Genomic DNA, 17,309 nt, shown 5'->3' on the forward strand with positions numbered 1-17,309 from the left:
CTTCCTTCTTTCCTTTCTTCTTTCCTTTCTTCTTTCCTTTCTTCTTTCCTTCCCTTCTGGGGCATATATTGTGTTTCAGGTTTTTTTCTTGTCTATCTTGCCCCATTCAATATTTACTAGTATTTACCTCATATTTCCCTTTTTCCCCTTAGATCTTCTGCGTGGTCTTGCCTCACTTCTTATCTACCTTTCAGTGAATCTTTTCACTTCTATTCATCTTTTCCAGACCTTTTCCAGACCCTCTGTTCCCTCTGGCTTCTCCTGTATTCAGTTCTTTATCTATTACCATTCAGATTTCCATTTGAAATATTTAATTTTAGGTCAGACTTTTTGGGGGGTCATGCAATTCTTCCTGTGTAGTTGTAAACTGCATGCAGCACACCCATATAGCATTACATGGTAGGTTTAGGACGGGTTTCTCTGCAAAACTTAAATTCCACTTTAATGCATTTAAATATAACAGCAATAGATGACACTCTCCAGAAAAAAGTCTGCTTCAGCATATTTGGGAGTTGTAGTGATGGGATCCTTTAAAAAATGATCATTCAGTTTCAAGCTTGTTTTGAAACTTGTCCCATTGTCATTCTGTTCATACTCTGCCCAATGTAGCACTTCTTGTTGATTTCAAAGACAGTCAATAAGAACTACTGCAGCATTCCATAGACCTTCTCTGTCTTTTGTTTTCTGCATAGATATCAATTTGTTAAACAGCCTGAATCTTTGACAACTTACACAACAGTTCAGCTAATGGTCCATGATTTAATGCATCTTATCAACTGCAAACATCTGCCTAAAAATGGCTGGGCTTTCATGATTGTCAAGCTCTAGGGGAAATCTGAAGTTAGATGTCATTTTGTTGATTGGGTTTAAAACAAGGACTGAAAGATAAAGGATTCCTCATTCTAAGTAGCAATTCCATGTAAATAATTTATAGTCCAAAAATAATGCACTATTCAACACTCAGAGGAAGGAGTCTTCTTTCTGTGTCTATTTCATAACCGTTCCTTTAGAATGATTCCAATTAATATTCAAAGATTACCAACTTCCTATCTATAAATGAGTTGCTTATTAATATTACATAAGCTGTCCTCCTTTCTTCTGATGAGGCAGAGCACAACATGCTGTAAACAGTATTGACAGGAAAATACATGGCCTGGAGCTGCAGTGAAGCCATTTACCATTTTTGAAGTAACTTACTAATAATAGCTGTCTGCTTATGAAATTCTCAGTATGGTACTAGAAAGAAAACTCTAATGTTAAGGCTTTAACAGGGTGCCGAGATAAAAGAAAAAAAGAATAATAATAAATTACCTAGAACTGAATTTTTTTTCATACAGCTGCATAGAATAAAAGCTTCATTTTGAATTGCACATGCACAAGTAAGACATGCATTTTTAGTTGGCTGGAAAATTCAGCAGAGTAATATGACTTTAAGACAAGCAAATGCAAAGATTACAAAGTAATTGTAAATAACTTATCTATTGGCCTAAGATATCAGTAAATAACAAAAGGGCATCTTTCCATCAGTGTGGGTTTGGGGAAATAGGGTAACTATTCAAATAGGACAAGTTTAAAATACAGTTAACAATACCCTAGCTAAGTGGACAAAAACTAAGTAAAGGTTGCCTTCCATGATGATTGTACAAGTAAAAACAAAAACAAAAACAAAAACCCCACATCCTACATCAATTTGTCTAAAGCATGCAAAAATCTAATGCAATAGCAATAACTGTAAAGCAGTGATGTACTGAATGCAACTTCATAACTACATGCTGATTATTTTGACATGTTCAGCTGTTTAATGTCATGCCTGACTGCTCTTTTATGGCTGATGGTTTTCTTTTGTTCAATATGACAAGCCCAAATGAATCTGAACCCAAGTGAATTAAAACTCTGATTCATTTACTTTGGCTAGAAACCCCTATGCACAAACGAAATGTGTGGCTTTGCTTCTACTAATCCATTGCTAGAAACATATGACTATCTAAGAATACATCTAGTTGTTGCATATTCCTTAATTCTTCTGCACAGGCTTGTAATAAGAGCAAAGAACTCCCGTTTGCAAGAGCAAACATGGTTCCTTTTGTTAGTGACCAAAGCCATTTTATGAACAAAACTAATTTTTTTTAATTAAATAAAAAGTGATGAAGACTTTACTATCTCTTAACATAAATTCAAATGTGGTTTATAGATAGTAAATTGATATAATATTGATAATAGGAACTAGTATATTTTTGTAATTAAATATTCCTAAAGGACACAAAATGTTTGCATATGAATGTGCAGTCTCTGTTCAAGTAGCATCACTGAACTGTACCAGAATTTAGTATTTTAAAAACTAAAGTTGGCTAGCACAGCATTGGAATGGAAAGGAAAATGTACATGACATAGCTTCCTCTACCTAATAAAAAAAAACCCAACTCAGCGACTGTTTAATTCCTCTTAGGAGGATCTCTGCTACGGTGCTGTCTTTCAGAAGAACCCAGAATGAATAAATTTTATAGAGTGTATCTCTATTTTTTTCCACAGCAATAGGTAGACTCACAAATAGGAAAACAAGATTGTTCTCTAACGCACCTCTGATTTTTGCCTATTTCTCCTTACATAGGTGACATACATGCTTATCACTGTATAATGTCATCATATCACTTTCTTTATTTCTTCTACTTGTTGCAAAATGCTCACTGAAAAAATGTAGTAGGAGGTATAAAAGAGTCATAATAAACAAGAAACTGGGAAAGACATCATATCTCAAGGTATAAAAAATCCACAAGGTAGATCTTGTGCAAAATAAATAAGAAAAAGTATTTTTTCTTTAATTGGAATTCTTACAAAGTTCTCAAACCTACATAAATAAATATGTGTAAATTGTTCATATTTCAATTTACTGAAGAGCACTATCTTCTAAAACATTCAGAAACATCCTTGACATTAATTATAAATAATGGACTTGGCTTAAACAAACAAATTAAGTCTTCAACCATAAATCTCTTACCAAAATCCCTACCCCTCTATCCTTCCTTCTCCCTCTGCCATCCTCTGGAAAATCTTCAGATAAACACAGTTTGCAATCATTCCTGAAGGTATGAAACTCAAGCCATTTCTGATCAAGAAGTAGAAGGCAGACACATGGATTACTTTAGAAAATGTTAATCAGTAAACATAGCCAGCTTTTCCCTGTTTTCAGACTAACACTCTGAAGAAGACTAGACTTGAATGCTGTCTATTCAGTATCAGCATTTTTAGAATACAAGTTTCAATCCCTCTAGGAAGTTATTTTCTTTTTTTTCATAATCGGTCATGGAGACAAGAAAGAAAAAGTATATCAATAATGTTGATGAAGTCACTGTTTAACGGTAATTTGTGCCTCTCAGAATTCAACAAAAGGCCAGGTGGAGTTTGATTTGCAATGAATTTGCAAATTGCAATGAAACTGAATATCTGATAAAAAGTCTTCTGGGAAGCTTGGAAGGATCTTATTGTTTGAGTTTAAAAGGTAGCTTTCCTCAATAAGCATTAATAACTCTACTAAATTTTACACTTTATATTTCAAAAAAAATTTTTAAAAATCTTTAAAATGTGAGTCAAGGCTGCCTATGTTTCTGCTACCTTCAGTATGAATGCAGGTGTCTCTAATGCACAGGTAAACTTGTAGGGAATGCTCTGCTCAGTGCTACTCAATGAACTTTAAAATAAATGGAGAAGCAGATGTGAGGCCTCCAGGTTCCTTCCAGTGGAGTAAATTTCTGTAAAATAATCTTGTGAGTAGGGAAGAAAAACCGCCATCTTCACTGGAGCAATACCAGTAGAGATAAGAGAGTTGAAAATCTAGAACTTTAAATCAGGTTCTGAATACCTGCTGCAGCAGCAGCCATGATCAAGTCCGGGTAGAACGAGAAGAGCCACATTGATGTATGCCAGTGATGAGACAGGGGATAACAGCACTAATAAATCCATTTCTGATAAGCTTGAAATTCAGGTTCTGCAAGAATTTGCCCTATATCAAAGCTCTGGTCACAAGAATTTATTTCACTTACCCTACGAGTGACTTCCCTCAGTAGAAGGAATAGAAATTTTTGTTTCCTTGAACAGCAGTTTCCTAAGGTGTTTAAAAAACCTAAAAGGCATGGACTTGCTCATCAATTGTATTCAGGAGTGCAACTAGGTGACAGAATAATTACTGCAACAAGGGATTCATTTGTGCCCTTGTAGAGCAAAGGAACATCTGGTGTATATTTCTGTCACTTTGTCCTTTAACACCACAATGAGCTGTGTCATCAGTATCATGTATGCTTGCTCCTATGTTATGGCTTTGTTCTCCCCTACATGGTTTCTATATCCCATAAGCTATATGAAGTCATTTGGATGCATAAGACAGTAGCTCATGTATAATGTTGTTATTGCTCATGGGATTCATCTATATTTGAACATAACATATTGACTCTGAAAAATAAAAGCATTTTCTTTTTAATTATAATCACAATTGAGAATACAAAATGAAAGTTAGATTGAAAATCTTAAGAGGAAAGAGCAAACAAGCATTCTTTCATACATACCTTCATTTCACTAGCCAATAAATAAGGAATTAACTTTGTGTCTATTTGCACAAAATTCTGATCATGCAAACACTCCTAGCACAGGTCAAAAACTTCTTATGATTCTTATCAGTTTGTACTGGGCAGACCCCTACTGATTTTAATGAAAGTTTTATTGATTGAGAATTAAGTAAGGGCTTCACATTTCATCTTTATAGGATTCACTGCTGGATAAAGGCTGGGTGTAGAAGCAGGTCTACAGGATATTAATGATGTTGATAATGCTATAATTTCTGTAGTTTACTGCTTTAACATGATACAGATACAAATCACTGCTATTTAAAATAAGGAAAAAGAGCTTTAACAAGGTAGGTAGGCATGCAAACATATGTATGTGTATATATACTTATATTGGATACTTGGATACACAAATATACACACGTATACATAGATATGTTTAAAAAATACATAGTACTGTTAAAGAAAACACAAGGAAAGAAGTGTGATGAGCTTAAGATTGAAATTTCAGGATCGTTCTCTAGCCTTAAAGCCATTCCTTGCTTGAAGATAATTTGTTTTGAGAATATGTGGATTCTCAAGGAAATTATAATTTCCCCCTCCCTCCCAAATACTTCTATGTAAAAGCTAGTAAACCCTACCTATTAAGAACCCATTTTTCGTACTGTCTCCTTTTCAGTCATTCCAGATAAAGCCACAGGACAGTTCAAATATAGTGGGTCCTGCATACTAGACAGCAGCTATTTTCTTTTAAAAGCCCTAAGATTCCATCAGGGTAGAGATAGGAGAAATACAAGCCAGTTCCCATCTGTGGATAAAAGGCAACAGTAATAACTATACTTTCATTGTATGCTTTTTGCTCTTTTTTGTACAGAGAAAGAAAAATAAGAAGAAGCCACAAAGCCAATACAATAGCACAAAGTGACTTCTGAAGCTTTGGTAAGGCCATACATTTCAGAATTCCAGCTGAAAGAAGCTATTAACAATCAGTTGTAAAAGAATTAGTAATGTCATTAAATCAAATGTCTTCTAAACATTTTATTTTATAACTGGCCAAAGGAAACTGAATTTCAGTTTTCCAGGCTTTTTGATGTGTCTGTGAAAATCCCATTGGCTGCATGGATGTACAAAAAGCAGAAACCATTAGTGAATTCTATGCTGTTCCTCCCCTGATTGAGACCCAAGAAAGTTAGGACACTCTTAAAGCATCTTACACATTTTTAAATTTTGTTTGAGAGGTAACAGATAGATAAAATTTGTGCTCTGTCTCAAAAACATCTGCAGTTCCTCACTTGAGAAGTTACAGCCTTAATCAAATCAAATTAAAAATCCTATAGTTTACATTATTGTAAGGTTTTCGTTTTAAAACATACACTGAAATTGCTCACCACAGTCACCAAGATTTTTTTTTCACAGCAAACTGCAGGAGAAGTAATTTTGGATGTTTGACTGTATTTCTCGTTCTTCAAACTAGAAAGGCCTAAGAGCACAGCAGAAACGATCCATTCACATCCCAGGGAATGAAATTTAATTTGATTTGAAACTGACATTTTGTGGCCATTTGTAAGCTGTAGGACTAAAGATATTAAGGGCTCACAGTAGGCAAAGAGAAAATGTATATGTGTTCCCTGAAACAGCTGATTATCTTTACCCTAAAAATAAATTATTAACACAATATAAAGCAGAAAGTCGCTTTCTTAAATAGTAACATATAATGAGGCCAGTGTAGTCTACAGTATTCTGACTTTAAGTGAAATATAGTCCTATGAAGACAGTAATTATCCATATATATTTGGTGGAATAGGAGAAACTAGTCTTAACACCTTGTCTAAGCCCAACAGAAAGAAAACATGAGGCCAGCAATTACAAGCTTGTCTTCACATTCTTCACATTCGCTTGTCCACCCATAGTCTTATATTGGACTAAACAATCTGTTTTTCCTATTATTGTCAAAAGAAATTGTCTCTAAACACTGTGAGTAAATCCAGCAGTGAGATAGTACTAAATATTCTGCATTTTATTTTTAATTTTTATCTTTCTTTCCTTTTAAAGAAGCATAACAAATAAGTGAAATATATTCTTGCTGAAGCAATAATAAGGTTGAAAATATGAAGTATAAATTATGCATACAATTTTTTACTGCATATAACATCTTATTTTTTCGCAAAATCCTAATAGTTCATGCATGTCAGAACATATAATATGCTATGCCACATGTATGTATGAATTTAGGACACAGACATCTAAAGTAGAATGTTTCACCTCAGAAATGCTCTAATACGCTGTCCCAGTTTGAAGTAAAACCGAACCAATTTTCTGTTCTGTAATTTTACATTTTAGCTAGGCCTCCTCTAACTCTCTGAAATTAACAGCATATTGTGGAGAAAACTGCTCGTTCTCAGAGTGATAAGACCAATGTTTGTGCTAAATGCCAAGGAACAGTACGCAGAGAGGCCCTTGCTTATGGTTATTGCTATAACAACCAAGGTCAGCCAATTCCTTGTTTGACCCTTAAAGGGTCGGAAATGGAAAAAACGTAGAGGGGTCACATCTGTGGGGAGGAACGGACAGTACAGGTGACCCAAACCTGACCAACTGGGGTATTCCATCCCATCTGCCCCATGCTCAGTATAAAAGCTGAGGGATCAAAGGATCAACTGCTCTTCCTGCGATGGCCAATGTCCAAAGAGGACCCTGTCTGTTCATCTGCCTTTGATCCCAATCCGTGTGTTCCTGGGTCCAGAGCTGGAATCCAGTTCCCATCCGTCGCTGAGTCCAGTCTGGGACTTCCCCAGTGCCTGCCGGTGACGGGACTGTCATCCTGGGAACTTGATAAGGTTTGGTATATATTGTACCTATTTCATTATTTTCTTCTTTTTTTATTTTAATATTAATTCTTCATTAAAGTAGTTTAGTTCATTCTAAACTTTTGAATCTCCTTATCTCTCCCTCTCCTCTTTTGGAAGGGGTGGGGAAGGGCCATCTATCGGTCCGGTTGTGGTGATTTTGGCTGAAACCACAACAAATGCTGTGGTATTATAGGTTGAACTTAGTGGAGGGACACTGACATCTCTAAAACTGACATCTCTAAAACTGACATGTTCTTTTTCACCTCAAATGAAGCAAAACCTTGTCTTATAGCAAATTCTATTGCTGTTGAGATGCCAAATTATTTTTCTTTTTTTTTGACATTTTCATTGAAGAAAATACTGATGGCTAGAATAGAATCATAGAATCTTAGAATGGTTTAGATTGCAAAGTAACCTTTAAAGATCATTTAGTCCAAACTAGTCATGGGCAGAGACATCTTTCACTAGCTCAGGTTGCTCAAAGCTCCGTCAACCTCACCTTGAACACTTCCAGTGATGGGGCATCCACAATTTCTCTGGTCAACCTGTTCCAGTGTCTGACCACCACCTTGTAAAAAGTTTCTTCTTTATATATCCAATCTAAATATTCTCTATTTAAGTGAAGAGTAACTTCTAAACATTTTTTCACAACTCTTTGAGTGCCACCATTGAGGTCCTTATCCACCAAGTAGTTCATCCATCAAATCTATACCTCTGCAGTTTAGAGACAAGGATGTCATGCAGGACATTGTCAAATGCACCTTGTAAAAAGTTTCTTCTTTATATATCCAATCTAAATATTCTCTATTTAAGTGAAGAGTAACTTCTAAACATTTTTTTCCTTGTTTTTATTTCATTTTACTTTAAATACTTTTTACATATTTGTTCCATTTCAGCTCAGAAAAATATCCATGAAGTCTCCTCTGGTACCCAGTTGTTCCAAACCATATTGTCCCAAGTTGGATACAAAAGTATTATGGGAATCAGTGTAGAATACTTTGCTAAAGTTGAGATAAATTACATCCACATCTACCCCTTTGTCTGAAAATACTGGCATTTTATCACAGAAGGAAATCAGGTTGGTCAGGCATGATTTACTCCTGGTAAGATAACTTCATGATTTTCCCAGGGAACAAAGTGAAGTTGATGAAGTTGGTGAAGTTCCTTGACTTTTTGACTTTTCTATTTTCCAGTCACTGGGTACCAAAATCTCCATATCATTCCAAAGATGATAGGGAGCAGCCTTGCAAAGACATCAGCCAGCTTTCTCAACACTCTTGGTTGCACCCTATAGGGTCCCAATAACATATATAGGTAAATTTCTCTTAGGCATTTGTCTCCGTTTCCACCTGCCTTTCCGCACTGGAGCTCTCATGAGTTCCCAGTTTACCCTAGCCAGTTTCCTGATGTATCTACTCATTTTTTCTGAGTATCAAGATTAACTGTTCATGGTAGAAGGATCCTGTCCTAAAACCTGTTATCATTCCTGACCTCCTTTTCCCTTAAGAGCTGCCTCCTACGGGATCCAATCTAAGAGTTTCCTGCATAAAACAAAGTCAGTTCAACTAAAGTTCAAAGTTGTATTCTGCTCCTGTCCTACCTTACTCCTTTCAGGATCCTGAATCTATGATTTCATGGTGACTGCAGCCAAAGCTACCACTGACTGCCATACCCCTAGGAAGTTCTTGCTCCTGAATATCAATTCCAGCTGCAGGACCTTGCACTTCACCTTGTCGAAATTCATGAGGTTCACACAGACCCCACCTCTCAAATCCTCTGTATGAAATCCCTCGTCTCCAGTGTGTCAACCTGGCTACAGAGCTTGGTGTTATCAGAAAAAAAATGCTGAGGGTGCATTTAATCCTACTGTCTGTGTTGCCAAGACGGTAAATAGCACTGGTCCCAGTACTGACCCCTGAGAAACACCACTCATCTCTGGTCTCCACTTGGACATTGAGCTGTTGATCACAACTCTTTGAGTGCCACCATTGAGGTCCTTATCCACCAAGTAGTTCATCCATCAAATCTATACCTCTGCAGTTTAGAGACAAGGATGTCATGCAGGACATTGTCAAATGCTTTGCACAGGTCCAGGTAGATGATGTCAGCTGCTCTTCCCTTATCCACCAGTGTTGTAACCCCATCATAGAAGACCACCAAATTTGTCAGGCTTGATTTGTCCTTAGTGAAGACATGCCAGCTGTCACCAATCACACCCTTATTTTCCATATGCCTTAGCAGAGGTTCCAGGAGGATCTGCGTGTTGTAACCCCATCATAGAAGACCACCAAATTTGTCAGGCTTGATTTGTCCTTAGTGAAGACATGCCAGCTGTCACCAATCACACCCTTATTTTCCATATGCCTTAGCAGAGGTTCCAGGAGGATCTGCTCCGTGATCTTGCTGGGCACAGAGGTGAGATTGACTGGGCTGTAGTTCCCCAGGTCTTCTTTTTTCCCTTTATAAAAATGAGGGTTATGTAGCTCTATTTTCAGTCAGTGGGAACTTCACCAGACTGCCATGACTTCTCAAATATGATGAATAGTAGCTTAGTAACTTTATCCACCAGTTTCCTCAGGATCCATGGATGTATCTCATCAGGTCCCATGGGTTTGTGAACTTCCAGGTTCCTTAGGTGGTCTGATCTTCTCCTACAGTGGGAAGTCCTTCATTTTCCTAGTCTATTACTTTTTCCTTCTGTGACTTGGGCAGTGTGGCTAGAGCACTCGCTGGTGAAGATTGAGGCAAAAAAGTTGAGTACATCAGCCATCTCCATATCCTGAGTGACCAGGTCTTCCATTTCCTTCTGGAGAGGGCCTACATTTTCCCTAGTCTTCCTTTTATCACCGATGTACCTGTAGAAGCTTTTCTCATTGCCCTTGAAATCTCCTCGCCAGATTTAACTCTATCCGGGTTTAGCTTTCCTAACCTGTTCCTTTGCTGCTCAGACAATTTCTTTAAATTCCTCCCAAGCTACCTGTCCTGGCTTCCACTCTCTGTAAGCATTTACTGTGGTCTTGTTAAAAAAAAAAATAAAAAAATTTAAAAAATAGTATGTGGGGCAGAAAGAATTTCTTTGAAATCATTGATCACAAATAAAACTCTTTCATGTATAGAAGCAGAAAAAATGCATTCACAAAACTAGCTATTGAGGTAAATGAAACAAAAAAAATGGACAAAGTTGAAAATTTCAAAACACTAAAAAATGTGCAGGACGAAAATCCAGGAGTTTTCCAACTACACAGTTTTTGATAAATCTCTAGCCCAAGTAAATGGGAACTTTTATTTTGGTAATATATTGCATCTTAAAAATGAACTCAGTTTTTATTGATTTTGAAAGTAACACTTGCAAGTATGAAGGTAATAGCTTTTTGATTGATTCAGTCAGGATGAGTTAGGCTTTGTGAATAAAGGGGGAATTAATCAGTAAGGGTTGATTTAGGACCTCTTTCATAATATGGATTTCCATTTTTTTGTGTCATTGTTCTGTTGTTAAAGACCTGATGGACTGTTTGCACTGAGGTGAATGATTAAATGACTGTAACTGGGAGTGACTGAAAAGTGAGGCCATCTCACAAGAATTAAAGCCTTCCTGAAATTAAGTGCAACAATCAATCTAAGAAAGTCTGCAGGAACCTATAACGTAAGCACATAGAAACAGAAACAGCTCAGAAGAGAGACAGAAGTATTTCAGAGATCAACCGTCAGAGGGAGAAAGAATGGTTTAGTAGGCAGTACGTAAAGACATGTATTGAGACATTTGTGACAGGCATTCTAGCAAGTGACACGCTTCCAGTGTACATAGTACTGGTTTGACAAGAATCACTATATAAAGTTGTTCTCTACTGGCCTTTGAGTTTCTTTTTTCCCTTCAATGTAGATAAATGCTATCTTGGCAAGGTGCAAAATATTGTTAGGCTTGCTAAGTAAAGCTGTGGTTGAAACAGAATTTATTGGATACTGAGCTGAACAAGTAGCCGAAGAGTTTTTTTCTTTGCCTTCTCTGATTAAAAATAATTATTCAGGAAAAGTTGAACTATAGGAAGTGGATACCAGTTTTGAGCCAAAATTCCTGAAAATAATTTTACTTTCATGCTATTGAACGGGCACTATTACAGGAGAGCAGAGCAGCATATATAAATTCCAAATAATGTTGATTTCTCTTTCCTTAGGGAAAAAGAAATGGCCCATGTTACCTGCTACCTTTGAGCAGAGCACAATTCCACCATAGCTATGTATCTCTAGCCACCGAAGCAGACAGATTGCATAGTATATAGAGTGTGTATCTTTGGATAAGTATTTCTGTGTATGTATATAAATGCGTACATATACATAACTTGATAAAAAGAAGCAACTTTATAAGAAGATAACCTTTACAGAAACAGACACTAACTAGAATTTTTTTATGCTTGAATATATACTACCATATATTTTCTACTGTAAGTATCTGTGAGACAGCCAGTTGAAATGAAAGAGAATACAACAATCATGGAATAGTTTTGTATCATAAGACTTTGTTAATTACAACATATATTGCAATAATCCATGAACCATGGCTTTCAAACTGAGATTTCCTGGAGCTGACTTAACTGCTGATGAACAGCTAGCCCTTTTTAGAAATTAGTCTTCTTTAAGAACACATAGTTTAAGTAAAACTGTAAAATATGTCTTCAATATCTTGAGCTGTGACATCAGAGCACCTGAAAAGAAGACTTGATCCTGGCAAACAGCCTACATCTCACATAAAAAGCAACCAATGTGTCTATATTGTAGCGGAGATCGGACACAGGGTAAAATGAGAAAGATGGATGAGAATAATTATTCAGTTGTTGTGATGAATGCAGCAACTATTTTCTTGAGTGTTTTGTTTTGCTTTTCCAGATTGCTCTATAGTTACTGCAAGTTTTGTTTACTACATTCTATTAAAAAGGTCATGGTTTGGCAGCTGGGATGGAGTCAACTTGTTTATGTTGGCTGCTGCCTTCCAGGTCAGCTGGATATGTAAGAGAACAATCTAATGAAACAAGATAGATATACAGTCAGATTCATAAACAAGCACAAAGAAACATTGACGTGAGACTTTTCTGGACCACTGAATGCTGTTTCCTGTGTTCCAAAGAGGGAAAAGTCATGAATAGTACTCTAATCAATGTACCATGATAAAACTACAGGAAGAGACAGAGATAACCCTGTGTAGTCCTTTGTACCCTAAGGGAACATATTCCTGTAGGCAATCAAACATGCAAAAATAAAAATGGTTCCTTTTTCCCTTGAACATGTCAGATAATTGCCAAATTTATCATTACTTGTATTTGGCACCGCAGCTAACCTAGTTAGATGAGGTTCTGGGTTAAAACAAGAGAATCATTTGCAGATGAAAAAGGAAATGATCTTTAACATTTTCTTAAAAAAGCCTGAATACATTTGGGTTTTTACAAGATAGCATTAAAGACAGTATTAATTATTGAAAAAAACTAAGATAAATGGTAGAATATTTTTGTTTCTAAATGCAGTGGAATACAGATGTATACCAAATAAAAAAATTATCATAACTGCTTTCCCCCAAAGAAATATATGAAGATCGTGGTGTGCTTTATTCTGCTCTGTCAGTGTATTTTACAAATCTTGTTTCAGTCAGCTAAGCTAGTTAGAAAAAAATATGTGTAGACTGCATTACAGTAATGGTAATTGACTGCATTACATTGAATGGTAATTCAAAAGTTATAGAGAGCTGGTGGATGAGGCAGAGAAGTCAGTTAAGGGTCCAGCAGATTTCTTGCCAAGTACCTACAGATCTCTGCTACTCTGTCAAACTATGTCATTAGGACAACTGAGAAACACCCTAGGGGATCTTCCAAACTCTATATCAAAGAGTATTGCTGGTAAACTGGCAAGTGCACTGCGTGGACAGGCGTCCTTTTTCCCACCTCTCAATATTCTGTCTCCACCGTTCCCCAGTACTTTATGCTGTGCCTTTATGCTAGAAGGTATGCTGTACTGGGAATATCATGCCCTTATCCTTGCATACTACTCTGCAAGCTGCCACTGATGGCAATATCTTGGTTAGCTTGGTTACCACCTTCAGTAAACCTCACTACAGTTTGGTTTACCATTAAAAATATATGCAAAATGAAACCTACATTCTTGGTGCTTCCAGATGTATTAAAAAAGCATAAAAAAACACTGCTAAAAATAACAGAAAAATTGCATGACAAGAATCAAATTCCCTTCTTTTGCTGAAGCAGATGTAAATTTTATGAGAATTTTGGAGCATGAAGTATTGAATTAATGATTTTTCGGCTTGAATACTTTCAAAGATCTTTTAATAGTAATTTCACTATCTTAATTTTCTACTATTTTTTCTTGCTAACAATATAGCAATAGACTGCTCTCTGTGACAACTGCAATAAAGGTCTTTTTAAGATAACAATTCTATCTGTATGTTTTAAAGAGAGAACTGTGCTTGGTCATGCATTTTTTCCCCTCTTCATGTCAGATAGCATATTGCAGAGACAACTGTTTTACTAAACACTTCCTGGGGACACTTTCAGTATTTTCTATTACTAATGCACTGGAAATTGGATAGGGGGGGGTTGTTGTTTTTTTCTCTTTTTCTTGGAGAGACAGGAGTGCAGTGGACTGGAGAGGTGTCGCTGCAATTGTTATGAACAGTTATTAGTTTAGGAGTTTAAATATACATTTTAAATCAGTTACAATTAGTGGTCAAGTACATGCTATTTATTGTCTAGGTATGTGGAATGCATTTCTAATAATACAGTGCAATTAAACACATTGCCAAAACATGACTATACGAACTCCATGAACTCACAGTAATACCCTGCTCCAAAACATATGTGAAAGGAAAAAAAAAAAAAGTCTAAGAAAAGCAATAGTAAAATGCAATGATTTTTGGCGATTTAAACAGAAGAACTTCATTATAATAAAAGGAGAACCACACTGTTAGAGGATTCTATAATCAATGACAATTGAGAAAGACTGAAAACTGGTTGAACAGCCAGACATAGAGGGTAGAGATCAGTGACTCAAAGTCTAGTTGGAGGCCAGTAACTAGAGGTGTACCCCAGGGATCAATACTGGATCCAATCCTGCTTAATATCTTTATTGATACTTTGGATCATGGGACAGTGTGGACCCTCAGCAAATTTGCTAATGAGACAAAACTGCGAGTTGGTATAGCAGAGGGTTTTGCTGCCCTCCAGAGGGATATTGATAGGTTGGATTACTTGATAGGAATCTCATGAAGTTCAGCAAAGGGAAGTGCAAAGTCCTGCATCTGGAGAGGAATAACCCCTGGCATCAGTACAGGCTGGGGGCTGACCAGGTAAAAAGCAGCTTGGAAGAAAAAGACCTGGAGGTCCTGGTGGACACCAACTTGAACATGAACCAGTGATATGCTCCTGTGTCAAAGACTACCAAGAATCTCCTGGGCTGCTTTAGGAGAAGTCTTGCCAGCAGGTCAAGGGAAGTGATCCTTCCCATCTATTCAATACTGATGAGGTGACACCTGGAGTACTGGACCCAGTTCTGGGCATCACAGTATAAAAGACAGAAGGAACTGCTGGAGAGAATCCAGCAACAGTTCTTTACTTTTATGTTAATGGAGTCGCTGCTTTCTGAATTATACCATCCATACCAAAAGCCACAAAAGAAATTTAAACTGCAGAAAGACAAAATTCACAATCCAAAGAGACGTAATATGAAAAACAGTATCTCAGAACAGTAAACAAACCAAAGGAAGGAGAAAAAAGTGTTAAGATAAATCATTATGGAGTAAACACCATATACATTTAAGCTAAATGATGGTACTTACAGAACTACACTTAAATGAAAATATATGGCAAAAGAGATCAAAACTTTACAGACAGACAACAAACCAAATTCCACAATAAGGAACCCATAATTTCCAGTCTTCCAATTTGTGTTAAGAACACTGTCCTTCATTGCCTCTTTTTATCACACACATTACGCTTTCTTACTAAATACACTTTAATTCAAACTTTCATTAAAATCAGAAATTAAAGACAAACACAAAGTATGTTCTTAACAGTAGACAACTAACTATGACAAAGTAGAAAGAAACTGGGTGCCCTTTCATAAATACTGGGTTCATATTCACATTTCAAAAAATAAAAACAATAATTATATTAATTGAATTTTCTAAGAATAACTGACTTGTGTTAAAGTGAAATAGCAAATCAAATACTATATCTGAAGAAAAAAAAAATATGATAAAGGGAGTGTGATTATATAGATCTATCAGAGTAATTTTTATTCCAACACAGGTAACAATATGTGCAAGATGGTCAGCACAAACAATATTACAAAATAAATTCATTCATTTCTCTTCTTTTATTTCAGATTTAGGGGTCTTCTTGAGTATATCCAGCAAAAGTAGTCATTTTAAGCTATGCTAATTTTACAAACCAGTAGTTTGGAAGCGCTCAGTGGCAAAAGATTTCTGAATGAAACTCATGCATCTTTTATAAACAAAAAAATTCACCAGCAGTTTGAAAAATCTTAAAAGACAAACATTTAAAATTATTTTTAGTAAGAATAGTTAACATTCATAAATGCTGATACTTGATGTGTAAATCTACGTCTAAGGAATAACTGCTACTAAATCAAATGAAAGATTACTACTAAGTATTTTTTTAGTATAGTATTCATTATAATATTTAAATGAATTTCCAGCAGTTGAGAAATTCATAATTTAAAATAATTACATCAGAATTGTAGTTTCAATATTCTTTTCTGTAAAAGTAAATTCATAATTAGTAGAGTTATATAAGCTTTTGAAAAAAATAATTGAGGTCCAGATTTATCTGGATAATTCATTATCAAGCATAATTCATTGAAAAATAAAAGAATCATTGAATGCCATAGTAAATGAAAGTAGATACTGTAATTAATCCTTTTTATTTTTACTAAGCTTTAGACTTAATAAGGGGAGAGAAAGAGAAACCTTTGATTGAGCCTGATGTAAATGCAAAAGACACAAGAGATAAATACTTAAACATCTTATTCAAAGCTTGTTTGCACTGTTTTCCATCTCAAAACTGCTTAACCAAACAATCAATTGTTGGAAAGCACCTTGGGAGTTTAAGAGAATTTTTTTTTCCTTGAGTGATCATTTTATTTCTACAAAGAAAAAAGAGGGTTATTATTTTGAAGTCTTTAGATAGTATTCAGCTAGGAAAAAATTATATATTGGCTTACCAAGACGTGGCACAAAAGCAGGATCATTTTCTTGCTTTTTCATTTTGCAAAGTCTCACATCACTTACAAGACTTTTACAAGAAACATGCCCCAGATTTCACCACTCCTACAGATTAAAATGTTCATGGCCACCAGCACAACAAAAGAAATGAAGTGGTCACATAAAGCTTTTATGAGACATTTCTGATTGCAATTCTTTCCTATGAAAAGTTCAGTAGAAGGAGAAGAAATTCCTTAAGGTTCAATTCTACTTTTTTTACTTACGTAATTGTGAAATTACATATAGAAATATCAATAGAGCAGAAAGTGGTTAAAATAAATCTACACACCTATTCAAGAGATCAATTTTAATAGAAACTTTTTATATATTTTAGGGGTGTGTGTGAAGTTTGAGGAATGATCCGAGCCTTTAAGTTTTACTGAATTTGCTAATAGTAGGATTATTGATTCTGTCAAGGCAATAAACTCTGAAATAAAATCAGTTCATCAACAGCATCTCAAAAGCATTCAACAGAATGTGAAAGATGCTATTACAGTCATTTTTAAAGCAGTATTGATTTTTCTCTAAGTCCCAACCATTATTATCTTCTTGGTTGCATGAAAAGCTCCTCAAAAATAACACAATCATAATTTCCTGAATTTCAAAAAAAAAAGAACATGAACTTTTTTT

The 17,309-nt window shown here is 35.7% G+C and overlaps 1 protein-coding gene across 13 annotated transcripts in view; it reads right to left on the minus strand.

Moving 5' to 3' along the window:
- Positions 1 to 17,309, minus strand: part of GPC5 (glypican 5) — a 730,043-nt gene that overhangs the window by 422,623 nt on the left and 290,111 nt on the right. The gene's annotated exons all lie outside the window — the stretch shown is intronic.

The sequence above is a fragment of the Calidris pugnax genome, unplaced genomic scaffold, assembly GCF_001431845.1.
Source record: "Calidris pugnax isolate Ruff unplaced genomic scaffold, ASM143184v1 scaffold153, whole genome shotgun sequence".
Classification (NCBI taxonomy): Eukaryota; Metazoa; Chordata; class Aves; order Charadriiformes; family Scolopacidae; genus Calidris; species Calidris pugnax.